Genomic DNA, 24,692 nt, shown 5'->3' on the forward strand with positions numbered 1-24,692 from the left:
GCAGTGCATGTGTTCCTCTGTGATCAGGGGCAGGCAGCCAGAGGCTCAGATTTGCTGATTTCAATTTGGCACTAATAAATAGCCACCTGGCTGACTGCTAGTTATAGCTTTCACTGTACAGAAGTAAATCCTTAAAACGTACTATATATACTACATACAACATTGTCTCTTGATAGTCCCCCGGATATTTTGGTCTCATAATCTGAGAGTAAGGATGCGATATAGAAAGTTAATATGTGTATTTGGAAAAGGGCAAGATTTTCAGCATAGAGCGAGAAAACCTTCCTTAAACATGATTCCATTTATCACTGATTCACAAAGAATGCAGTAAGAATATCAAGCCATAAGGTATTCATTTGTAAAGCTAATTTGAACCTAGATCCTTTCCACTTCCTAAATGCAAACACTTTTTGGAGAGGTTTATATTATCCAGCATTAGCTTAATGTAAGGAAATACAGTCTATTCTCATTATGTGCAGTGGTTGTTTTCTATAAAGTCTCTGAAACATTGATTTAGCAAATATTGAACTCTCTCTTATTGGAAAAATACAGGAGTTGATTTCTGTGGGCCTTTTGTCACAACATTTTTGTCAATGGATCAATATATAATTTTGTTTATGTGTGTTTCTGTTTGAAGACACTGTATTTAGTATATATTGTTGATTCATTAACATTCATTAGCATTAAACTCACGGCCAAGAGCACTATAGCTCATGACTGAATGAAGCTTATCTAACACATGTATTTTCTCCCTAAGGCACATCATGGCCTTCTTGTGCTTAGGAACTGTAGACAGCACTTCAGCACTATGCTTAGAGTCATTTTAAAGAACAAAATCATCAACATAAAGTACAGAAATGCAAAAATGAGGCACAAATAGACCTTGAAAGTGACACTTTTTTAGGGTATGAAGCTAAAATAAGAAAGCAGAGTGTCGTCTTTTTTTAACCTCAACTGGGAATGTGTGCATCAGACGACCGAATTTTTGTGCTGCTCTACATATATTAGCACATGACCCCAAAGATTTTAAAATTGAAAGTCTTAATTTTAGGGTTACAAATAAATATTAGTGAGTGGGCAAATTTGCAAATTATGAAATCTGGGAATAATGAGGATAGACTGTGCCTTATGTTGACAAGCAGAATGATTTTGAAATGTGTATCTAATGGAGCTTCGTCTTAATTCTGGGAAATAATTATAAAATTTTTAAACTGGAAGAAATCTTAGGATCAACTGGGTTAAAATTCCTAAAGTATAGAACACGGAATTTTCTGTGAACTATCTCTGAAAAATTAACATAAAATGTAGACTTTAACATTTACCATGATTGGGACACTATAAATTCACAAGCAGATTATGACTCTTAGCTCTTTTAATGTAACCTGTATTAGTTGATTCTATTTCTCATCTTTTAAAGCTATAGAGAAGCCGTCCTTTCCTTTTTTCACATAAAACAAAATTGTAAAATCAACCTTGCTACTATGCTGATATATTTTAAGTCAAATCTCTTAAGTTGACTTCTTAATACTTGTTTTGTTTTCTATGCCTTCATTCTAATTGTTGAATAAAAACATAAAAGCTGAATAGGACGCTCAAGTACAAAGTTGTAAAAGCTTATATAATAATTAAATTCACATATTGGTTCAATATTCTACATACAAATTTTAAATTTACTGATACAAATTCACTTTTTCTATCTTCATTTGCTTGGTCCAAATGCTTTTTTGAAAACACACCCACAAAGGTAGTTGTGTGTGTGTGTGTTCATACATACATATTCATATATATATATATGTAGATAGATAGATGCTTTTTACTAATTGTTTTTGTCATTCTGGGGACATTACCAATTGGAAAACAAAGTAAATGATGAAACTTACTGATGAAATTTGGTCTTACAAAGTATTAACTTCATATGATTGTGCTAACTTCATGATCAATTAAGTCTCTACTTTACAAAATAAGAAACATTGTGGAGTTTCTTATTGTTACAATCATATTAATATAGATAACTTAATCTGTACTTGTACTTTTAACAGACACTTTGAGGTAGATAAAGATATAACTCTTTAGGGTAATTTATTTGGATTTCTATGTCTCATAATTGGCCATTTGACATTCTTTCTGTTTCTTTGCCTCCTTTCTCTACTCATTTAAGTCTTTGATTTCTTTTGTCTTACTCAACATTTTTTTAGATATCTGTTTTTGACTTTATAACAAAAATTATTTTATCTGTAACCCTATTTTTCAATATTTTAATGTTATCTTTTCCTAATTTTATTTGTATATTATCTATCTATCTATATACCTATCTATCCTCTATCTCTTGGGGCATAACTGTAACAACTTATAATACCTAAAATATGTTAACTTGTTTTTTGACAAGCTCATTTTATTTAAGATAATAATAAATAGGAAAATAAAGGTAATAGTAGCTCCAAAGATCAAGAGAGCAAGTTTTCTTTGCTCACAGAAAGATGGTCATTTGTTAATCTGAATGACTCTTTCCACAACTCTACAGCTGTGAATGGTAACTATTTTTTTTTTACAGAGATGTATTAAAGACAAATGAGATAAGACCCATATGATTAAAAGCATGACAACTTCTAGAATGAACTAGTTGATGCTGATAGCTTGATAGAGAAAAGGAATATTAAATAACTTTAATATTTAATGTTAAGTGTTAACTAACTTTGAAAACTGAGCTATTTTTCCCTTTGAACACTATTTTATGTGAAATTAAAAAAAAAATCTTAAATATTCTCCATCCCATTATCTTAGTCCATGAAGGCTCCTACAACAAAAATACCATAGACTGCATGGCTTAAAACCAACAAAATTTTATTTCTCATAGTCCTGGCAGCTGTGAAGTCCAAGATAATGGCATTGACAGATTCAGTGTCCAGTAGGTAAAGTCCTGCATTCTGGTTCATACATGGCCTTCTCACTATAACCTCATGTGGTGGAAAGGGCCAGGAATCTCTCTGAGGTCTCTTTTATATAGGCATTAATCCCATTCATGAGGGTTCTACCCTGATGATATACTCACCTTCTAAAGGCTCCATTTGCAATGCTATCACTTTGGGCATTAAATTTCAAAACATAAATTTTAGGAAGACAAATCATTCAGTCTGTAGCACCTACCCTATCCTAGACATACATACCCCAATTTGAAATCGTTAAATGCCTTTAAATATCTGATAAACATCTGCAGAAACATTCAGTTGAATAAAAACTGCTAAATATTTTCCTGATACTTCAATCTAGCCAAGAAAAGTTGGGGTGACTTTTTGATAAATAAGTATTTATTAGATAAATCAATGCCTTTTAAATGTTATTCTGCATTATGACTATATACTCTGTTGTTAGGATCATATACTCTGTTGTTAGGATCATAAATTCTTTTTCCTTAGCATGCTTTGCTGAATATGGTATTTATATTAATCTAATTTCATTTATAAATATTTCTGGTGAACTTTTATTCCAATTATTGTCTATATCAATAATATCTTTTTTGGCCATTTCTTTGCCTTTTTTTCCTCTGTCTCTGCTATCTATGTATTTTATTCTTTCCCCAGAGATACTTCTTTATTTCTGTGGTACCTTACTGTTATGCTCCTTGGTGTTTTTCAAGGTTGCACCTCCTGCTGTGCACTATTATATACATTTCTGTCAGTGAGTGGCAGCAAAAAGGAATTTCCTAGACTCTTGATCTTGTTAAAGTCAGTGTTACAAAGATCAGCATTAGAATCTGTTTCACTTTATTGCCCACCACAATCAAAAGCAAACATATTGTAAAAGCATATTGATTTATTCAAAAGAAGCATAGACTGACCAATTTTCATATATCTTTTAAAAAATTCTGTTTTTCTGGAACTACAGGTTATTTACAGAACAATTTGCTAGAGTATATACTTCCCATTTTTGGTCTTTGCTTTTTATTTCTTTACAACTTTGGCTTTCTAACAACTAAGCCAGTGAACATATTAAAGTTTAAAGTGTCTTTGTGCAAAATTGTTTAGCAGAATTTCTAAGAAATGCCTTTTACATGGCTTTCCTTTGAGAAACTTTATCACAAGAAAGATGTACCTATTACCCACAATTTTTGGTGGCTAGAAGTAAAAGTGCCAAATATTAAAAAGGGTGTTCTAATTTTTCATTAAAATGATTTAGTCCCATTCTGAATTTTATTATCAGTGTATTTGGTACAGAATGGTATAATTTCTAAGAGTTAAAGGAAAACCTGCTTTAGATTGTTCATGTATTTTTCACTATGATCTATTGTTGCTGTTTTTATTTCCAAAGATGAGTTTCTTTTTTTCAAAGGTTTTACAACTTATGGGGCTAGAAGTTTTGTGGAATAGCTAGAAAAGTGACTGGAAGCATTGGAAATACTAAATGGCTAAGATAGAGAATTCACCATATTTGGTGAAAGGTAAGGATCAGACAACAAAATGGAATCTATTTTTGGAAGTATACTCCTTTGTTGCAATCTGTTAGGCCATTACAATTAGCAAGTTTTATTGTTACCAGTCTGTTACAAATGTGACTTAGACTAAAAAAAATGTTTTTTGTGATTTTTCTGCTATGATGTATATATTTCTTACATGGTATTCTGCAATAATAAAGGACTCCCAAGGAGTTCCTGGTCTATTATTATACAAATAGCTCTTACCTTATGTTGAAAACTTAGTAAAGAAAATATACCTAAAATCCTAATTTTAAGCATTAGCCCTGGAAAGGAGATGGGAATTTATGCATTTAAAATTTTATTACTTACCTTATAGCCTTAAAATCGATGGTTTAATTTACTTGTGTATCTATGTTTCCTCATCTGTAAAATGTAGATAATGAGCTAATTTGAATGTGTAAATGGTAATTATACATTTTAGGTTGTAAAAGTAGAGGTCTATGGTATCCATATTAATAATATTTGCATGTAGGATAAAATAATATTTCAGTTCATAAACTTTTAAAAATTTTTTTTAACATTAAGAAATTTTTAAAGTTTTTATTTATTTATTTTTGAGAGAGAGAGAGAGAGAGAGAGAGAGAGCAGGGGAGGGGCAAAGAAAGAATCCCAAGCAGGTCTCGCACTGTCAGTACAGACCACAATTTGGGGGCTCGAACTCACAAATGGTGAGATCGTGACCTGAGCCAAAACCAAGATTCGGATGTTTAACCAACTGAGCCATCCAGGCACCCCTAGTTCATAAACTTTTAAAGAAACAGTTAAGTTGCCAGTGGCCCTTCTTCTACAAAATAGGGTTGTGGTAACATGATATCTGACATAATTAAATTATTCATTGCTGACAATATGAAGAAGTTAGGATATTTTTTTAAGTTGGTCATTGTTCTTTATCCAAAAAAACATTTTTTTTTTCAAAAAATTGTCCAAGGTATTTAGAGTTCTGGCTGTAGAGGAAGGAAGGGAAGCAAAGATTCTTTTGGTAATTAACGTACATATCACACAAAGAGCCTTTTCTCATTGTACACATCCTTTCTAGAATTATTTTCTGCTAGGCTGTTATGTCTCACCAGAGCAGACTCAGTACTCTTTGTTCATTCAATATAATAAGGTTCTGTCCTCAAGAAACTTATCCTTAAATAAGTCATTGAGAAAAATAAACAGAGCAATTCCAATGTAAAGTCATACTGCCATGATAAGGATAAACACATTAAGACTAAATGTGAAATGCATAATCTAGATAAGGCATCAAGGTAAATTAAGGACCTTTTCTCAGCTGGTGCTTTGAATGAGTCATCTTTAGCAGGGCCAAGGTTGAGCAAATGGGCAACTATTTGAAGGCCATGAAGCAAGAAACAAATTTCAGGTAGCCAGTTTATCAATTAGTTTGATCCAGGATTTGATCCATTTCATGGATCTTAAGCCATTGTAAGCGGCTTGATTTTATTTCAAAGAATGTGAAGTGGTGCTTACAGATTTTAAGTAATTCTAAGGCGCATGTGGTCAATTTTGTTTTTTAAATCTTTCCCTGGAAGCAATTTGGAGTGCTGACTAGAGGATGGTTAAGAGTAATGTCTGGGACAAGTAAAAGAACTTGGTAACTTGGTATGTCCAAGTTGAGGTGGCCAGTGAGCAGATGAGGGCTCTGGTCAGAAGGTCAAAAAACATATCAGCCTATGTCCTGCTAATTATTTCATGTCAGCAGTAAATTTATAGCCCCTGGAATAAATATCTGGATTACACTTACTTCTCAGTTTGAGTGCTCTTGGTAATAAAACATTGCAGAACTCCTGATTTGAGACCACTATCTCAGATTCTAATACTCTAGAGAAGCAGTTGGAAAACTTTTTAAAGGCTTTTAGTAAATATTTAGGCTTCCTGGCCTTACAGTCTCTGTTGAAGCTACTCAACACTGCTGTTGTAGCTGGAAAGCAGCCACAGACAAATGTAAATGAATGGATGTGGCTGTGTTCCAATAAAACTTTATTTACAAAAAGAGGCAGATGGGTCCCTGGCTGTAGTTTGCCTCTTGGATCATGGCTAATAGAATTAAAACCACAATACTTTAACTTCAGTACATTCAATGGACAGAGTAGACCTTTCACTTTATTACATAAACTGGGAATTTTTTCCCTTTGTTCTCTTTTTTTATGTAATTAGTCATACCATGGGTCACAGACAAGAAGAGCAAATCAGATGGAGATAACACAGGACAAATCCACTTAGGCAATTAGAATAACAGCATTTTATGCATTCATGATGATGAACCAGTAGCATTGTCTATGAATGTGAATTCCAGAGATGGCATACATAACATGAGTTATTTTACCAAAAAGCAGATGGTTCTAAATTTTAATAAAATATGTAGTTTAAATATATATATATATATATATATATATATATATATATATATATTAGTTTTTCTTAAATAAAATATGTATTTTTTTTAAATATGGTAGTTTTTTTAAAAAGTATATACATGTCTGACATTCATTGAACTGATTTGGATTAGGTCTTTGTTGTGGATGCTACTGTTATATTCCTGTTTCTTAATGGAATTGTAGGTTCTATTTTTCAAATACAAACTCTGAGTGGTTTAGCAACATTTTTTTTAAATTTTTCAACTTAAAATGGAATACAATTATGATTTTACCATTAAATCTTTTCTTCTGGGATTTTTAACTGAGTAGGAGTCTAATATTAATTTTAATTGCAGCTCATTTAATACATACCAAAGAGAATGCTCTCCTACTACTATGTATAGATATATGGCCAGCAGAAGTAATTGCAAACAATCACAGGAAAAGAAATGCTTTTAAGACTTTACTGAAACACACATGCAAACAATGTGGCATAGCTGGAAAACTGTGACATCGAAGCAGCCAGCAGATCAACCTTGCTTGCAGCTTTAAGGAATATTCTTTGCTTAAAAACAAACTTGAATTGACTCTAAGGCCCAAAGAGTTATGAACAGAAACAAGTCTTGAAAAGAGGGATGAAGATTATAATCAAAGAGCATATTTTGTGTGTGCCCAGTGGGGAAAGCACTTTGGCAACTACATTGGCTTTTGAGCCACACAACCTTAGATCACATTCACTGTCAGACAGAATGTCTGCAAACCTGGAGAAAAAAGAGTTTCTTATTTCTTTAGTTTCTTTCTAGTGGTATGTGAAAAAGTACATAAGGTAAGGTAGGAAATGTTTTTCTTTGCATTGCAATTAAATATATGACTTATTCTAGTTTGGAGAAAAAATGAAATTTCTTGAAGTCTAAGTTTTTAAAAGGCAATTCCTATACTTAGATCTCTGGATGTGTCTTCATAATAAATGCCAGGAACATGGTCAAGGATGGAAATACATGCCTGATTTGGTTATCCCTGGTTCAATTAACCTTTGTGGAGGATAAAAATAATATTTACTGAGTGCCACGCTAATATGTGTACACTGAGATACTTAATCTTATCTTCTCCACTACATTTCAAAGTTAGTTTTGAGGATGTTTAATAATTGTAAAAAACCTGTTATAATACTAAAAATATTAAAAAGATAAAATATAAAAAGGAAGTCACCCATGCCATGATTTCACTTTGTCTCCTCTGTTTAAATATGCACGTCCCCTAGTGTTTCTGAAATTAGCAACCTGATTTCTCTTACTGCATCTTGGCCATCATACGTCCTTGCATCAAGTATCCCATGAAGTATTCTAGTGTCCAATAACATGTTGCTTAGATTTGCAAGTTTAATCAAATTAATTATTTCCACATATTTATTGTGCATGTAATTAGTGCTAACTCTACATTGGAATACTAGAATCATTCAATTTCTTCATGACAATACCTCTTTTGTGAGAGGAGCTATAAATAAAATACTAAGAAATATGGGAAAAGATCAAGAAAAACCCATTCATTTAACAATATTTGTATCCCCTACTCAGGTGCTTTGAAAGCTTATGAATACAGAAAGATTAGTGTGTGGCACAGTATATCTTATTTAAGAATGTCCAAATCTAGTGCAGCGGTCAGTAAGCTTTTCCTGAACAGGAACAGATAGTGAATGTTTTAGGATTCTATTATATATTATAGTTTCTGTGGCAGCTATTCAATATCTCCACTTTTGTACAAAAGCATCCATAGATAATATGTAAACAAATGTGTACAACTAAGATAATACAAAACTTTATTTACAAAAACAGAGGGCCATATATGGGCCAATGTCCAAAATTCATTAACAATATATAGGAACATATAAGGAAATTTATTAATTTGAATGTGATAGTAGTAGAATGGAAGTGTTTAAAGGATGTAGAGTTTAAATCTCTCTGAGGGAATGCTTTACACAGAATGTGACATACAAAAATAATGTGTAGAATTAGCTAGTTAGAGAAAATAAATAGCAGCAAGTGTAAAGCCCTGAATACAAACTCAAAAAATACCATAAAATTCCTAAATATGACCGAACTTAGCATGTGCAGCTAGAAGTGAAGCTGGCCATTTTGTTGGTGTCTCATGCAATGCTAACAAATTTGGTGTTTATTGACTCGCCATCAATACTGTTAAAAGCAAGTGAGTGATATGACAGCTCTGTGTTAGGAAAACACTTGTGGTAAGAACTGGAAATGGAAGGGCATGATGGCAGTCACTCGTCTAGCTGGCTTTGTCACACGAGCTAATGGAAATGCAGAATTTCTGTGAATTTGAAAGTAGGGTTGGATATTCCAGGAGATTTCAGAATGGATAAATATTTCTATATAGCTGTCTGAAAGGAATGAATCTAGCAAGAATCCATGTCTCTGAGATCAGCTGGTTCAGGTAACTAAGATGCTGTCATTAGTGCATACAAAGTATGTGTGCAGAGGGTACCAATTTCAAAATTTATCTGTTAATTTTCAAATGATGTAATGAGATAAGAGACCACATAGCTAGTTCCTACCAAAATTATTCATGTGTGAATGTTTCTATTACTTCTTATATTTATTATAAAATTATATATATATGATTTTTTTATTTTATTTTGAAAATTTAGATGTGAAAGAAAAGCATATCCGAGCATATCCACTTTATTCGCAGTCACATATGGTCTCATCTGATACCATGATCACAATACACTCATTCAATTTTCGGTTGGATGTTGAATTATCTTCTATTTTACATTTAACTTTCCATATTTGGTTCTAATTATAAGGATGCTTCTTACTCAGCTGCATACTGGGCCTAATTATTCTTAGTCTTATTGCCTGACAAGGTTTTAAACTTCACTGGGAAGTGTTGAAAGCGTAGTTTTCATTATATCGATGAGAAAAAGAAACAACAACAAAAAACTATAGGTAAGTAGCGGCAGAGAAGAGACAGATGTAGAAATCAAAGGGAAAAGAAAAAAGAGGACATACATAATAACAAAAAGAGAAATAATTAATTGACTTCAAAAGTTGAAAAGGGAAACAAAGAACTAAAGACAATTAAAGCATATTTTTTAATATACAGAAAGTGTCTTACATCCTTGTACATATGTCATTTTTTTAAGGTACCAAGAAAAGTAGGCTTAGGCTCACATTTTCCATCTCTGTACTTGTAGAGTGGAGATGAACCTGAATGAGGTACAGCAAATGATAATTTTAGTCTGCATTTCAGATAAAGGGTAGCAAAGAAAGGAGCAAGGAAGGTAGTAACCATGATTAGGGGAAAAGATAATATGAAGTTGGTGAAATTTATTGTTGGGATGCCCATAGTTGTAGCTTCCATTGCTTGTATAAACATTTCTAGTGTATCTGCATGACTGAATCAAAGTAGATGTCACAAACATTTAACTCAGATTATAGACTGCACAGAGAGCTTGAGAATAAGTGGGCCTAAACTTTCTCTCCTAAGGTTTGTCATTTCTTCCAGTATATAGGTCTTCTCTAGTCTGATATTTTTAATCCCTCCCCAACTCAGACAACTAGAGATGGAAGTGGCTTCAAAAGATTACTAGAGAGCAATATATAATAATTATCTGTGAGTGATGCCATCTGAGTGGAAGATAGATTTTATCTGAATGGGGGAACTACTGAAGTCATAGTTCAAGAGGAAGTCAGAAGTCCAATGTTGTAATTCCAGAATTATAACTACCTAAATGTGTAGCTTTGGGTAATTCACTTAACCACTCTGATCTTCATGTGTAAAACAAGAAGACAAGGCCAGATGATATTGATTCCAATCACATCATTTATTTCATTTTTTAGTTTATATTTAAAATTCCTGTTAGTTGACCTAAAGTGTAATATTAGTTTCAGGTGTAGAAATTCAACACTTATATACAACACGCAGTGGTCATCACAACAAGTGCACTCCTTAATACCCATCACTTATTTAAATACCAATTCTCAGGCCTTGGTAATATCTTATTCTAATTTAAGTATAAAATTCATTATCAGATAAACAACATTAAAAGATACTATATTCATTATCTCAACCCTCCAAAAGTCATAGAATGAGTTGTTGACCCTTAACAAAAGAAAACTAACTTAGAGTTTCATTTTTCTTATGAGAACCCCTCATCATGTTGGTAAATAGAAGGTGTCCCAACAGGGATTTTGAAGAAAATAATTGAAAACTTTCTTTAAAATGTAAAGATCACTAAGGAGTTTTAGGTATTAGTGAAAGTTGAATAATGAGTAGAATTTGTTGAAACAGCCCAACATCCCAATATATTATCACATGAGAGTTGTAAATTTACTAAAATTTACGTATAAAAGAATATAGGTTACAAAACATATGAAGGTAGCACAAAAATGAGGTTAAACTAACCTAATAAAACAACAAGAAAATGGAAACTTAACAGGATGCTTGATACAGTAAATAGAATGCATAATCCAGGAATCCCAACCTTCTGCATTTTATTATACACAGGTGTCCGCACTATGAAATGAACAGAAGAACTGAAGCCACCTCAAATTATGTTAAGTTATAAGAGTACTTCTACCACTAATATTCCATGATTCTATTACTGACAGTGAAGGTGAAGTAAAATAATGTACCTCCTGATTCCAAGCACTTAGAATGCTATCAATTCTTGGTATTAAATTTGCCTCGAGGATAAAAAGAAAAAAAAATCTTTATATACCTGAAAGTCTCCTTGCTTAGGGTTGACTTTGACTTATTTTTGTTTTTCCCTTCCTGTGGCAGAATTTAAAGACTGCCGTACGTGTTTTAAATAGTTGATAATTTCTTCCTTCCTAAATATACTAGCTAATTCATATTATTATGGACATTGCAAAAATGTTGGGGATTTTCTTGTAAGCTTCCTGAAACATTTTTCATCTTCAATTTTCCAAAATCACACTGCTTATGCCACTTTTGGCATTACTATTCTGACCTGCAATTTGTATAGTTACCAATCTATTTGATTCATGTGTCATTGTAGTTCATAAGGTTGTATACGTCTATTTATCTCTTTGTTCCCTGCACCAGTTAGCAGGATGTTTTATTCAAATAGTATATTTTTAAATTATTGAGGTAAGGTTCCATCTATCGTTCGCTTACAGAAAGGATTTTGATGGAAGATTTTGATGTAAGATTTTGATGGAAGATTTTATGGCACAAACTTCAGAATTAATTATGGATAAGATTAAGGTTCTTGAGTGTGAAATCACATATAGCATCAGAAATAATTATATAACCTAAAACAATAATGAACATATGAATTCCATGTAGTCTGTTGCAGAATGTAGTAATGTATTTTGGAAGTAAGATATACAAAAAACAAACAGACAAAAATAAGCATTATTTTTGTTCTCCAAAGATTAAGTAGAATTTAGTAATCTTCTATCAGAGAAGGAGCGCAGAGAATTTTAAATGTATGGAAGCCCATCACATGCTTGTTGTTTTGAGTGGAAATACTGTTTACATGTAGAGTATATTCAGCTGTAAAAGATTAAATTATTGATTTGACTCTTGTCTTAAACTCTACTAAAAAGACAAGTTTAGCCATTGACATATAATGGCGAAGAGTATGTTTTTCTTTATCTTTTAACGGGAGAAAAGCAAAAATCATTTTTCAGCCATGACTTAATTATGCGTAGTTTGTATGCAAAGCATGAAGACATTGTTACATCTATCTTTGTTATAGTCAACGTTTAGAAATGATGGTGGTTAATCTGTACTTGGGCTCCGACAACATTAATGGTATATTTCCTGTAGTAAACATGAAGGCTTTTCTAGTTTCTTTACTCAGTGTTTAACTCTTTGCAAGGCTTTTTTTTACCTAATATGGTTTAGCATTTATTTCTAAAATCGTTATTATCATCAATTAATTTTTTCAGCTGCCTAAAATTTTCATTATTCACAATACAAAAGAGCATATGTGAAATTTAAATGCATATGTATATATGTATATATATTAAATATTCATATTTATAAATATTTATATATTATATATTATTGTATATTATAAATATTTATATATACATATATGTGTATATATATTAAATATTTATATGTATATCTTTATATATTTTTTACAACATGCAAGAGACTTATGTTTATTTAAAATAAATTAGGTGATCACATGAAACATTCTACAATACTTAAAGATTCACTTGATTTTCACTTTCAGCCATTTAAATATTTTATATGCATTTACATAAAATATAAAAATAATACAAAAATTTGTCTTTTTTCTAAAGAAGGTATTCTATATTTATAAACGTGAAACAATATTGCATATAATGAATTTAGTTAAAATTTATTTTTATATATACAAATTGTAAAGTATCTCATATTGACATTAATCAAATCCTAGTATTATAGCATCATTTAGATTGATGAAGCCAATTATCTGCATTGCTGCAGGAGAGAAAATATACCAAGATTGATTTCTTTGATATATACTATACATTTATATTTTACTAGCAAAACTACAAGATTTTAAAGATTAAAATTAAGGTAAAATTAAATTAAAAGTGGTTTTTAATTTTCTAAGCATTTTTAAGATAAAGCTTTGGCATAGTGATGGATATATCATAATGTTGATTTATATAAACATTTATTAATAAATGACTTTTTAAAATTCTATGATCTGACCCACTGTGAGGATTCCTGTAACAGTGCTGGAAAGAAAAATAAATAACAAGATTCATAGAATCATGGAGAAGAAAAACTTACGGTCTGTCTTTGGCCTGTAGCAAATCTAAAAACTGAGTTTAAGAAAACACAAGAAAGGAATCTGGGAAGAAGAATCTATTTTATCTTCATATGACCTGTGGCTCACTACTGTTATGCCTAAAGAGCTATTGAAAATTCTGTATTTCTGATCTTCACTTAGACATTGAAACTTACCTAGAATCCTTATTTTGAGAAACACTAGAGTAAATAGAGCCAAATCCTTAAAACATTTTATTTATTTTTCACTAATAGAAAAATTGTATTTAGTTAAAAGCATTCAGAATATCAGCATAACAGCTGCAACTTTTTTTGTTGTTGCCATTGCAGGGTGGTATTCAGTTAACAGAACACCAATTATTTCCTGTGAGCTGCCTCAAAGACAACTGAATATGAAAACACTACTATCCCGATATACAACTAATTCGTGCTATGCACCAACATGAGCCTGTGTAAATTTCCATGCCAGTTTCCACCCCCCACACTGTTCCAGGCAGGGTTAGTGGCTACTGAAAATATCACCAGGACAGGGCTATCTAAAGTCACATTTGGTAGTGTGCTAACTATACAAAAAAAAAGATACCTTACAGTTTAAAAATAAATCTTACACAGGCTTACATTTCAATTTTTTTCTTTAATAGGAACGTGTTGGTTACAGGGGGTTAAATGCTTTATGGACAAGAAAAAAGAACTGAGCTAGAACCAACTTATTCATCATCTTCATCTTCCTACTTTTTCTCCTTTCTTTTCCTTGTTTTTTTTTTTTTCAACCTTGACAACTCTTTTTTTTGCTGCATCAGGCTTTCCTTCAGCTCCAAATGCAGCAATACCCTTTTCGTATTTTTCCTTCAGCTCAGCAGCCTTCTTTGTGAGGCTGCTTGTCATCTGTGGCAGAGTTATTCCACATCTCTCCCATTTTCTTTGCAACATCACCAATGGAGAAGCCAGAACGTCCTCCTTTGATTTTGGGGCGTTATGCAGAAGAAAACAAGAAAAAGGCCAAAGGAGTACATTGGGTGCATTAGGATCTTAGGACTTCTGTTTTTTGTTTCCCCTTTAGGTGGGATATGTTTTCATATCCTCTTTCATAATGGGCCTTGTCTGCCTTTGCCATGTCTTCAAAGTTTCCTTTCTCTTGAGCAGACATGGTCTTTCAGCTCTCCGAGCACTCCTTCGAAAACTCGGAGAAGTTGACTGAAACATCTGGGTGCTCTTCCTGGAAAGTTTGCACAAAGAATGTGTATGATGACATTTTGCCTTTTGGCTTCTTAGGATTTCCTTTGCCCATGTTTAATTATTTTCCTCAGAGAGGCAGAGTCATCGAGTGCCTGTCTGGCATCTCACTTGCCCCAGCGCCTTCTCTATGGACTTCAGTTTACTTCAGTGGCTGTGAGAGCAGGAGCCAGATGCAGCCTCAAAACATTTTATATTCAAGGAAAAGAAAAATAACCCACAATTGTTAAGGTTTTATGAGAGCCAAGAAGTCAAATCTTTAGAAGTAAGGGGTTATAATTGTTTTTATTAAATAAAGGCTAAATTTGTATAATGTAAATGTTTATTTTGAGGATATTTCATTAAGGTAGTAAATTAAATTTGTAGTCAACAAAATCATTTTAAGATGTACATTATTACTTTTATTTTAAATAGGCTTAATGGCAAAATTTCTGTGAATCTATGCATTCTGTGCTTCATAACAAAGTATCCTCCAATATTTATTTTCTCACATAGTACCTGAGGGTTAGTGGTCTGGGTGTAGTTTGGCTGGTTGGTTTGGCTCAGGGTTTCTCACAAGATTGCAGAGGCTACAGTCATCTCAAGGCTCAAACAGTGCTTCCAAGCTTATTCACATGGTTGATGGCAGGCTTCAGTTTGTCATAGGCCTAAATATCCTCACTGGTGTTTGGCGGGAAGCTTCAATTCCTACTCATGAAGACCTTACTCAGGACTGCTTACAACATAGGAGATTGCTTCTCCCAGAGTGAGAGGCAAAAAAGAATGAGCATATCTGAGATGGAAGCCATTGTCTTTTATAACTTAATCTAGGAAATGACATACTGTCACTTCAGCTACATACTACTAGTCACACCGAACAACTCTGGTACAATTTGGAAATGTCTACATAAAGATGTGAATACTAGAAGATAGGAATCACTAGGGGAGCCATTTTGGAACCTGCTTAGCATATTTATTTCTTTGTATGCTTACTTCTTAGAAGCACAAAATCATCTTCTATAATTTTTCATAGAGAAGGTTTTACAGTTTGATAATATAGTACTTCCTTTATTTTTTAAAAGTCTTTCATCAAGGCATTACATCTTTATATTACACTGTATATACATGCATATATATATATATATATATATATATATATATATATATATAGAGAGAGAGAGAGAGAGAGAGAGAGAGAGTTTTGTGTAGCTTTGTATTGTCTTACTTAAACCAGAAAAAAATATTTGGAATTAGTTTAATTTTTTAATATTTACTTATTTATTTTTGAGAGAGAGAGAGAGAGAGAGTATGAGCTGGGGAGGGGCAGAGAGAGAGGGAGAGAGAGAGAGGATCCCCAGCAGGTTCTGCACTGTCAGCACAGAGCCTGCTGTGGGGCTCAATCTCCCAAACCATGGGATCATGACCTGAGCCAAAATCAAGAGTTGGATGCCTAACCAACTGAGCTACCCAGGTATCCCTGGAGTTAGGTTCTGTGATTTAACTGTGCATTAGAAATCCATGGCACTGTTGAAAACTAAGTTGACAAGTTATAATTTACCAAGATTTTATTTCCTTATTTTTTCACCAGCTGAAAACTTACCTACTTACTATGCTTCCTCAGGGTGAGTTTGCTTTTTGATTATCTAACTTCATGCAAGTTTTAACTGCATCCCAATCAGCCCCATATATACTCTCAAGAATATATATTTAGACACTTTGGCATTCCAATTATTTCTAAAATAGTATCTTACTTTGATGCTCTTCTGTATAAATGAAACTTTTTTAAAGAGTAAGATATTATGCTAAGCACTTGAGGAATACAAAGACAATTATTATAATGCCTGTCCACAAGAAAGTTTTAACTTCTTAGGGAAAGACAAATTCACAGGAAGTTTCCATTGTTTGATTGAACTAATGTACAGATCATAAGGGAAATAAGTACAAAATAAATGCTTTATTCAAGGAAGAAGGTTTTCAAATAGCCTTTGGCAAGGATAGAAAAAAGTTATGCATTAAAACTCCTTTGAGTTACATCTTACAGGATGATTAAGGTTTTCAAAGGAATGAACTAGAATGGTGTTTCCCAGATGGAGGTTGTAGACCTAGCAGGAGTGGAAAGGTCTAGAGCATATTTGGGGAATGCATAATTGTCTTGCTTGACTGAAACTTACCAAAAAGGTGGGATATGATTATAAAGGAACTTCTGACAGTATTGGGAATCATTTTAAACACTAGTTTGAGGGGAGCCTGGGTGGCTCAGTCAGTTAAGTGGCAGACTTCGGCTCAGGTCAGGATCTCATGGTTTGTGAGTTCAAGCCCCACGTCGGGCTCTGTGCTGACAGCTCGGAGCCTGGAACCTGCTTCGGATTCTGTGTCTCCCTCTCTCTCTCTCTGCCTCTCCCCTGCTTGCACTCTCTCTCTCAAAAATAAATAAACATTAAAAAAAATTTAAAAAAATAAACACTAGTTTGAAAAGTTAAACCTTACTTTGGGAGGACATGGAGATCAATTTTGAACAAAAGAGGCTAGAGCAGATATGTGCTTCTATTAATCTAGGAGCATATATCTGAATGAATTATAATAGGAAAATTCATTAGTCAAAGAAAGAAGTCCAGAAGGATATAAAGTAACTGTGAGCAGAGCAGATTTGCTCTTACAAATATAGTACAATGAGGGCCTAACTTAGCATGTTCCCAGTGAGAATGGGAAGAAGGAAGTTGAAGTGAGAAATATGTGGAGACACTAATTACATGAATAAATGCATTTTTAAATAAATAAATAAATAAATAAATAAATAAATAAACAAATCTATATATACATATATTCTGAACATGTCTAAACAATTGGAAGAAAGGGAAATAAAGAGAAGAGTTGGCTTATGGGATGTAATTATGAGGTTGAATTTTAGCCCAACAGATGTAGGATTCAGTAGACCCTCCTTTGCACATTTTAAACACAAGTAAACACCTGTCAATCTGTGTTTCAAGAAAAACTTGGAACTAGAACCAAAGATCAGTTTTGAATAGAGGTAAAATTAGGGTAAGTAGGAATATAAACAGGTAAGACGTGAGTGGAAGGGCACTATAGAGTGAAGAGGCAAGCTCAAGGACTGTGTCCATCATGAAGATGGGGCAGTAAATGAGACTCGACAAAGAGTGAGATGGAGCATTCAGAGAAACAGGTTTTTGTTTTTGTTTTTTTAAATAATATACCTGAAATTTAAAGCATTTGAAGGAGCAGGTAATTAGCAACTTGTAATGACACAGAAAATTTTAAAAGGTGGATAATTAAAAAAAAACATGGCTGCTAAGTATTTGAAAGCAGTTGTTAAAGAAGTAATGGAAGAAGACAAAGTATACAGATTTAAAGGAGTGACTAGTAAGTAAATGGGATTCCTGGAATATACTGCTTTTTCAAGACGCATAGGTGAAAGGAAGAGAGAATGTGAAAGTATAGGGAGATATGAAAGTTGAAATTACTTTGGACCTTTTTTTGAGGTCACAACAGATAAGGTCTGAGGAAGAATGGCATTTTCAAAAATAGTCCCAATTCAAGGTACTGTGGCATGAGACTGAAACTGTGGTCTGATCCAGCAATACAAAGTGACGTAGTTTCTCTCTCACTTTTATCTTTCTGTGAAGTGATTCCCAGTTAAGCTGTCATTTCAGCCATAGGGGGAAAAATCAGTATCCCAAAGTAATTTTGCTAAATATTAATTTTTAAACATGATTCAATTCCATATTTTTCTCTCTTCATTCAAGAGAAATCCTCCAACCAAATTTTTGAATGGCTTTTCTCACCTTGTCATGATTTTAAAATCTATTATTGTTGCCTCTAATAGCTATTTTTTTAAAGTTAGGAGTGTAACAAAACTCTCTGTCTATTGAAGTCCTAATTTTAAACCCAATATTATTATGTTTAGGTTTTGGACTTATTTCCATGACATGGAGGAAAAGAATATTAGCTTATTTATCTTGAGGCTTTTGTTGTTATTATCAAGTTAGAGATTCTTGAAAGAGGATTGTCATTAGGGATTGAAATAAATACCATTTAGGAAAAGGAATCAGAAAACCAAAAAGAAACTAAAAATATATATATATATCGAAACCCTCTTATCAGTGTGTGGTCAGTGAATGCATGTTCTCAGAAAGGCCACGTTTGAGTACAGCACAGAATTGTGAGAATCTCAGTTTTTGCAATTTCTGACAACATTCTGGTCAGAGAGTAATATATATCTTCACTTGAACATACACATGTTCTTACTATAGTCATTGCTTTGCAGTGTGTGTATGTACACATGTGTGTAGACGCCATTATAGACTATGTAAAGGAAACACCTTAATGGAAAAGCATGGAGTTTGGTATGAGAAGTTGTGAGTTTATTCTCGATATTTATCTTTGTGCAAACAAGAGAAAAAAGTGATGACTCTAAGTCCTATTTTAATCCTCTAAAATGGAGGGAAATGATACTACCAGCCCATTAAGGCTACTGAGAGGAGTAAATAAACTAATGGGTAATTTGAAGTTGTTAAGGTGACTTTACTTAGAACAGCATATTATTAATGAAGAATGGCCTTTTTCTACGTGCTGTGGGCCATATCTTATGGCAAAACAGCTGAAAATCTCATTCACTTCTAATAGTATTTAAAAATAATAGTATTTAATAATCATAAGTTACATATTTTCATTAGGGTACACTAACTGATGTAACAAACAACCCTCAAATCTCAGTGATTTAGCACAATAAAGTTCATTTCTCACTTCACAGTTTGATGAGGTTCATAAACCCTCCTCCACACAACTCAGGACCCCAGATTGCGTCGATTTTGTGGTTCAGTGATCTTGTGGCTTTAAGATCACCATGTCTGTTGTTACCTGCCAGTGATAAAAAGGAAATAGCATGGAGAAGCTACATTGGATACTTAACCACCTTGCTCAGGAATGCACACATCATTCCACAGGCCAGAACGAGTCATGTGGACCAAATTAGATACAATAAATAAAATAAAGTATTTTTTTACTGATATTTGCTGTAACATTCAAGAAGAAATGCTTTGGCTGTTTAGATCAAAGTTTTTCCAAACTCAGTAATTATGGAACAATTTAAAAATTAAGATAGATACCCAAATGTCAGCAGTAAATCATGAGGTATAATGCACAGTAAATCATGAGGTATAATTTAATGCACCGATTAAATTTGAAGTAAAATGGTATTATGCATACACTCATAGCTATAATAAACAATTTCATTTTATTAATGATCTTACTTTACAAGTGGATGAAACAGAAATATAAAAAACTTTATCTGATTAAGAATAAAAAGTACAGGACGTTTGGATGGCTCAGTCACTTAAGTGTCTGACTACAGCTCAGATCATGAACTTGCAGTTCGTGGGTTCAGGACCCATATAAGGCTCTGTGCTGGCTCAGAGCCTAGAGGCTGACATGGATTCTGTGTCTCCCTTCCTCTCTGACTCTCCCCTATATGCACTCTGGCTCTCTTTCAGAAATAAATAAACATTAAAACAACAAGAAGAAAAATACAAAGTAATGATGAAGAGAAACACTTTTCATTTTGCATTTTTTAATATAATACTCAGCTTAAAAATGTCATCTTTGAGGAGCCTGGGTAGCTCAGTAGGTCAATTTCTGGTCAGGTCATGATCCCAGGAATGTAGGATGGGCCCCACATTGGGCTCCACACTGAGTGTGGAGCCTGCTTAAGATTCAGTTGGTTGCTCTCTCCCTCTGCCCCTCTCCCCCGCTTGTATGCTCTTTCCCTCTCCTTCTCTAAAATAAAATAAAATAACATTTTAAAATATCACATTTAAAATGAGAACATTATTCTATGTCTCTATCATATATCATAGTAATATTAAGTGTGAGGTTAACAAATCAGATATAGCATCGTGTATATGTACATGTATGTATGCATATATAATATATATGTATGTATGTATGTTCAAATACATTTTATTATCATTGAAACATAGTATAAAAATGCCATTTTCTATAGTTATTTTGTAGCAGATGGGAAAATTAGAACTGTACATTTTGGGTACTTCTCAAATCATTCAGGGATTCATCTTATATAGTTTTTTTTTTTCTTTAGAAACAAAGCTGCTTATATCATCTCCATAGTGAAATGTCCAAATTTTGTCTTTTCTGTTTCTATTACAATTTGAAAAGCACTGGATCTAGCTTTTCATTTTCAACATAGATTGCCAGTTAGTCGGTAAATGCTTCTGATACATCAATGAACAAAAGTAACAAGTAAATGCATTGGGTGATTTTGCAGACTGCATCTTGGAATTTATCAAGAATGGAAACCATTTCTAAAAAGGATAAACATTATGGAATAAGCCTAGCTGTAGAAATATGAATACATTTTTTTCTTCTCGGGTTTAAAATCCACTAAAGAGGAAAATATTGCTAACATTTCTTTAGCAATATGTGTGTTATGTGTGTAAAGCACCTGTTATGTTCTCACAGAACTCAGTTTGAAAATTGCTAATGGAATTACGTTGTCCCAATAGAGGCATCACACACCCATCCCATCCATCCTGACTTCCCATACAGTGACTAATGCATTCTAACGTGCATACTGTTCTAGTAGAAATACTGTGTGTTTCTGTCAATGTCACTAAACTATTAACAGACAGAATAAAATGACATAAGAACAAAATGGCTTAAGCACCAGGAGCTTATAGAAGTTGATGGATAAAAAGAGGAGGGGGCAGCCTGATATGACAGCATTAGAAATGGTGCCAGAGAAACACTGTCTTCTATATTTGTTCACTGGAATTCCCTTGAGAACAGTCAGCTTCCCCCAATCCCCAAATGCAAATGTTCTAAGCATCTTTGTTCTTTATCACATATTTTACCCTGATTAGTCATGTTTGTATCTACAGCTTGGGTACACTTTATGCTTATAACTTTAGGGCCTAAGGAGCAGCAACATAAGGAATCGTCCTCTTTGGGTCTTTCTTATTTTCTTAGCAGTCTTTATTTTCAAGGGCAAAGGTAGAGATTGCGCTCCTCCAGAAAAGTGTTTCAATTGTTACTTAGTTGTCAAACTCCACCAATAAATTGCTTTCATATGTCATCCTTACTATCTTTTCTTTCTTTCTTTCTTTCTTTCTTTCTTTCTTTCTTTCTTTCTTTCTTTCTTTCTTTCTTTCTTTCTTTCTTTCTCTTTCTTAATTTTTCCTTCCTTCCTCCCTCCCTCACTTCCTTCCTTCCTTCCTTTTCCTTCTTTCCTTCCTTCCTTCCTTCCTTCCTTCCTTCCTTCCTTCCTTCCTTCCTTCCAATTTGAGTTAGTTGACATATAGTGTAGCATTAGTTTTAGGAGTAGAACCCAGTGATTCATTTATATATGATAAATGTCTCTTATATATGACACCCAATGCTCACCCCAACAAGTGCCCTCCTTATTTTCCATCACCCATTTAGTCCATCCATCCACCCAACACCCCTCCAGCAACCCTCAGTTTGTTCTCTGCATTTAAGAATCTCTTATGGTTTGCCTCCCTCTCTGTTTTTATCTTGTTTTCCTTCTCTTCCCCTATGTTCATCTTGTTGATCTTGTTGTTCTTAAATTCTTGACCTGAAATGCTTTCTACTTTCTTCTCCACTGGGTCAGTCTCCAAATCACTCTTCTCCTCTTTTCTCATTGCATATTGTGTGTACCACTATCATAACTGTTGCCACACAACACTGAAATTTTAATGTGCTTTTGTCTCACTGTTCTTTGAATTCTGTTAAGGCAGATGTCACATCTTATTCATTGATATATATTCGTCTGTGTCTACATCATTTAATAGAGACACAACAAATAGCTGTTGGAAAAATGAATACATAAATGAAAGAATTCACTGAATCTAGTTTTATCTCATTCCTAAATACAGTGCACTCATTAAGACTCTTGACGTGTTATATTAGACCTTCTTATTTTTTTACATTGCTTGGAACTTATTTGAACCCCATATTTCTTCAAATATCTGTTATATAAGTCATCTTAACAGTTATGCTTTAAATTTCTTATTTATAAGATTAGTGTCTTAGTCTCTGTGAAATTGCAAAGGCCATTGAATTACCTAAATGCTTTCACAATAATTCATAGCACAAACAAAGTGAGTATTTCTACTTAAAAAGAGCTTTGAATTAAGTGCCATAAATATAGAAGAGGTATTCAGAATTGTTTGAGTTTAAAATGAACTCTGATAATATTCTAAAAACAGGCATGCTGGAGATTTTACTTAGATTTTACTTACTTGTGTTGCTTATGTTTGTTTTTTTTCTTTTTCCTTTCTTATCTATCTATCTATCTATTTATTATTTGGGGATCCTACTGTAGCTAGGAAATCCTCTACACTATTTGTACTTATTACCTCAGTCGGATTGGGTTGTGGGGTACTTTTTCCTTTTAATGTGTCTTCTATTTTATCAAACATGCTTTTTATTTGAAATTTCTCAGGCAATTTTTCTCTTTCTTCTCTTCCTGAAACTGGGTTGTATAGATTGCACCAATTTTATGTTTTTTTTCCACTACCCTATCAGTTTTCCCAGTAGGTTTATTACTAGTTGTATAGATTGGATTTCTTGTTTCATGAGTCCAGAAGAAAACGGTCTCAGCCTCTCTCTTTACTTGAATTGGAATTTTTTAAAAAATTCAAACCATCATTTTCTTCAAAGACTATAAAATATCTGTTACTATTTAAAACAATAATTATGAGAGCTTTAAACACTAAGAAGTTGCATAGATTAATGTTTTAACACAGAATAAGTGGCAGTCCCTCCTAAATAAAACACATATTTGAATAACATCCCATGCTCTTTTAGTTATTTATTTTTATCATCACTTCTTTTCTTAATTTAGTGTTCTGTGATTTAAAATTAGATGCTTGAAATGAGTTCTCTCTGTTTCATTGTACTTAATTTTCTATGTGCTTAAGAATAGCTTCACCATCCAAAATAGATAATTTATTACCCATATTAATTAAGATAAATTTAGAATTTGCTAGTCTAGGTAGGTAACACACATATAGTAATATTTCCAGAAGTTTTCCATATGATTTCATATAAGAAATAAATCGATTTGTCTTTCTTATATTTGGTGGGGACTAAATATCAAGATACCAGATATGCATTCATTTTCACTAGCTACAGCACTTTCAAACTTTAGTGATTCAAAAGTGCAGAAGTGGAGTGCTCCATTGACACAGTGAGAAAATCCATTTTTTTCTTCTGATATGGAATCTTCAAATATCTTACAAATGATATGTCATCAAGTGGAAATGCAAATAACAGTAGCCACCCTTTAATGACAACACTGGGAGCACAACATTGTCCTGTCCACTTTATCTTCAGGGAGGTTCTTTGGGGGTGAGTCATATTGCTTTAACAATTTTATAGGCAGGAAAGGGAATCTTGGAGAATTTAGATTCAGTTGCTCAAAATTATATAGCTAATATAGGAGTCAGTATTCAAAATCTAGGTCTGTCTGATTCCAGAGCCTTCCCCCTAAACCATTATCCTGTATTACCTTTGTAGTAACTGTTAATAAATTATTAAAACTTCTGATTGTGCATAGCATGATCATAGTTTACATGCTGTACTTTACTAGCTGATCAAAAATAAATTGATATTATACCCTAACCCACATAACAAAATACATAAATCAACTTAGGAAATCTTTATGAGATGTTAAGATTTATAATTGGTTATAATAAGGGACACTGTTACAGTATTATAGTTTTTTCTCTCTTTTTTAACTGTTTACTAACACAGTTATAGCAATACAAATACCTTAACTAATGCATTATTTTAACAAACACTAAAATTTTAAACAATGGAGTAAACAAAACAATTTCTGAATT

General features: G+C 33.0%; 1 protein-coding gene and 1 pseudogene across 3 annotated transcripts in view; one reads left to right on the plus strand and one right to left on the minus strand.

The window, feature by feature from the left end:
• Positions 1 to 24,692, plus strand: part of CADM2 (cell adhesion molecule 2) — a 1,068,777-nt gene that overhangs the window by 39,489 nt on the left and 1,004,596 nt on the right. The gene's annotated exons all lie outside the window — the stretch shown is intronic.
• LOC109503393 lies at positions 14,025 to 14,890 on the minus strand (annotated as a pseudogene).

This window comes from Felis catus, chromosome C2 (genome assembly GCF_018350175.1).
Source record: "Felis catus isolate Fca126 chromosome C2, F.catus_Fca126_mat1.0, whole genome shotgun sequence".
NCBI classification, from domain to species: Eukaryota; Metazoa; Chordata; class Mammalia; order Carnivora; family Felidae; genus Felis; species Felis catus.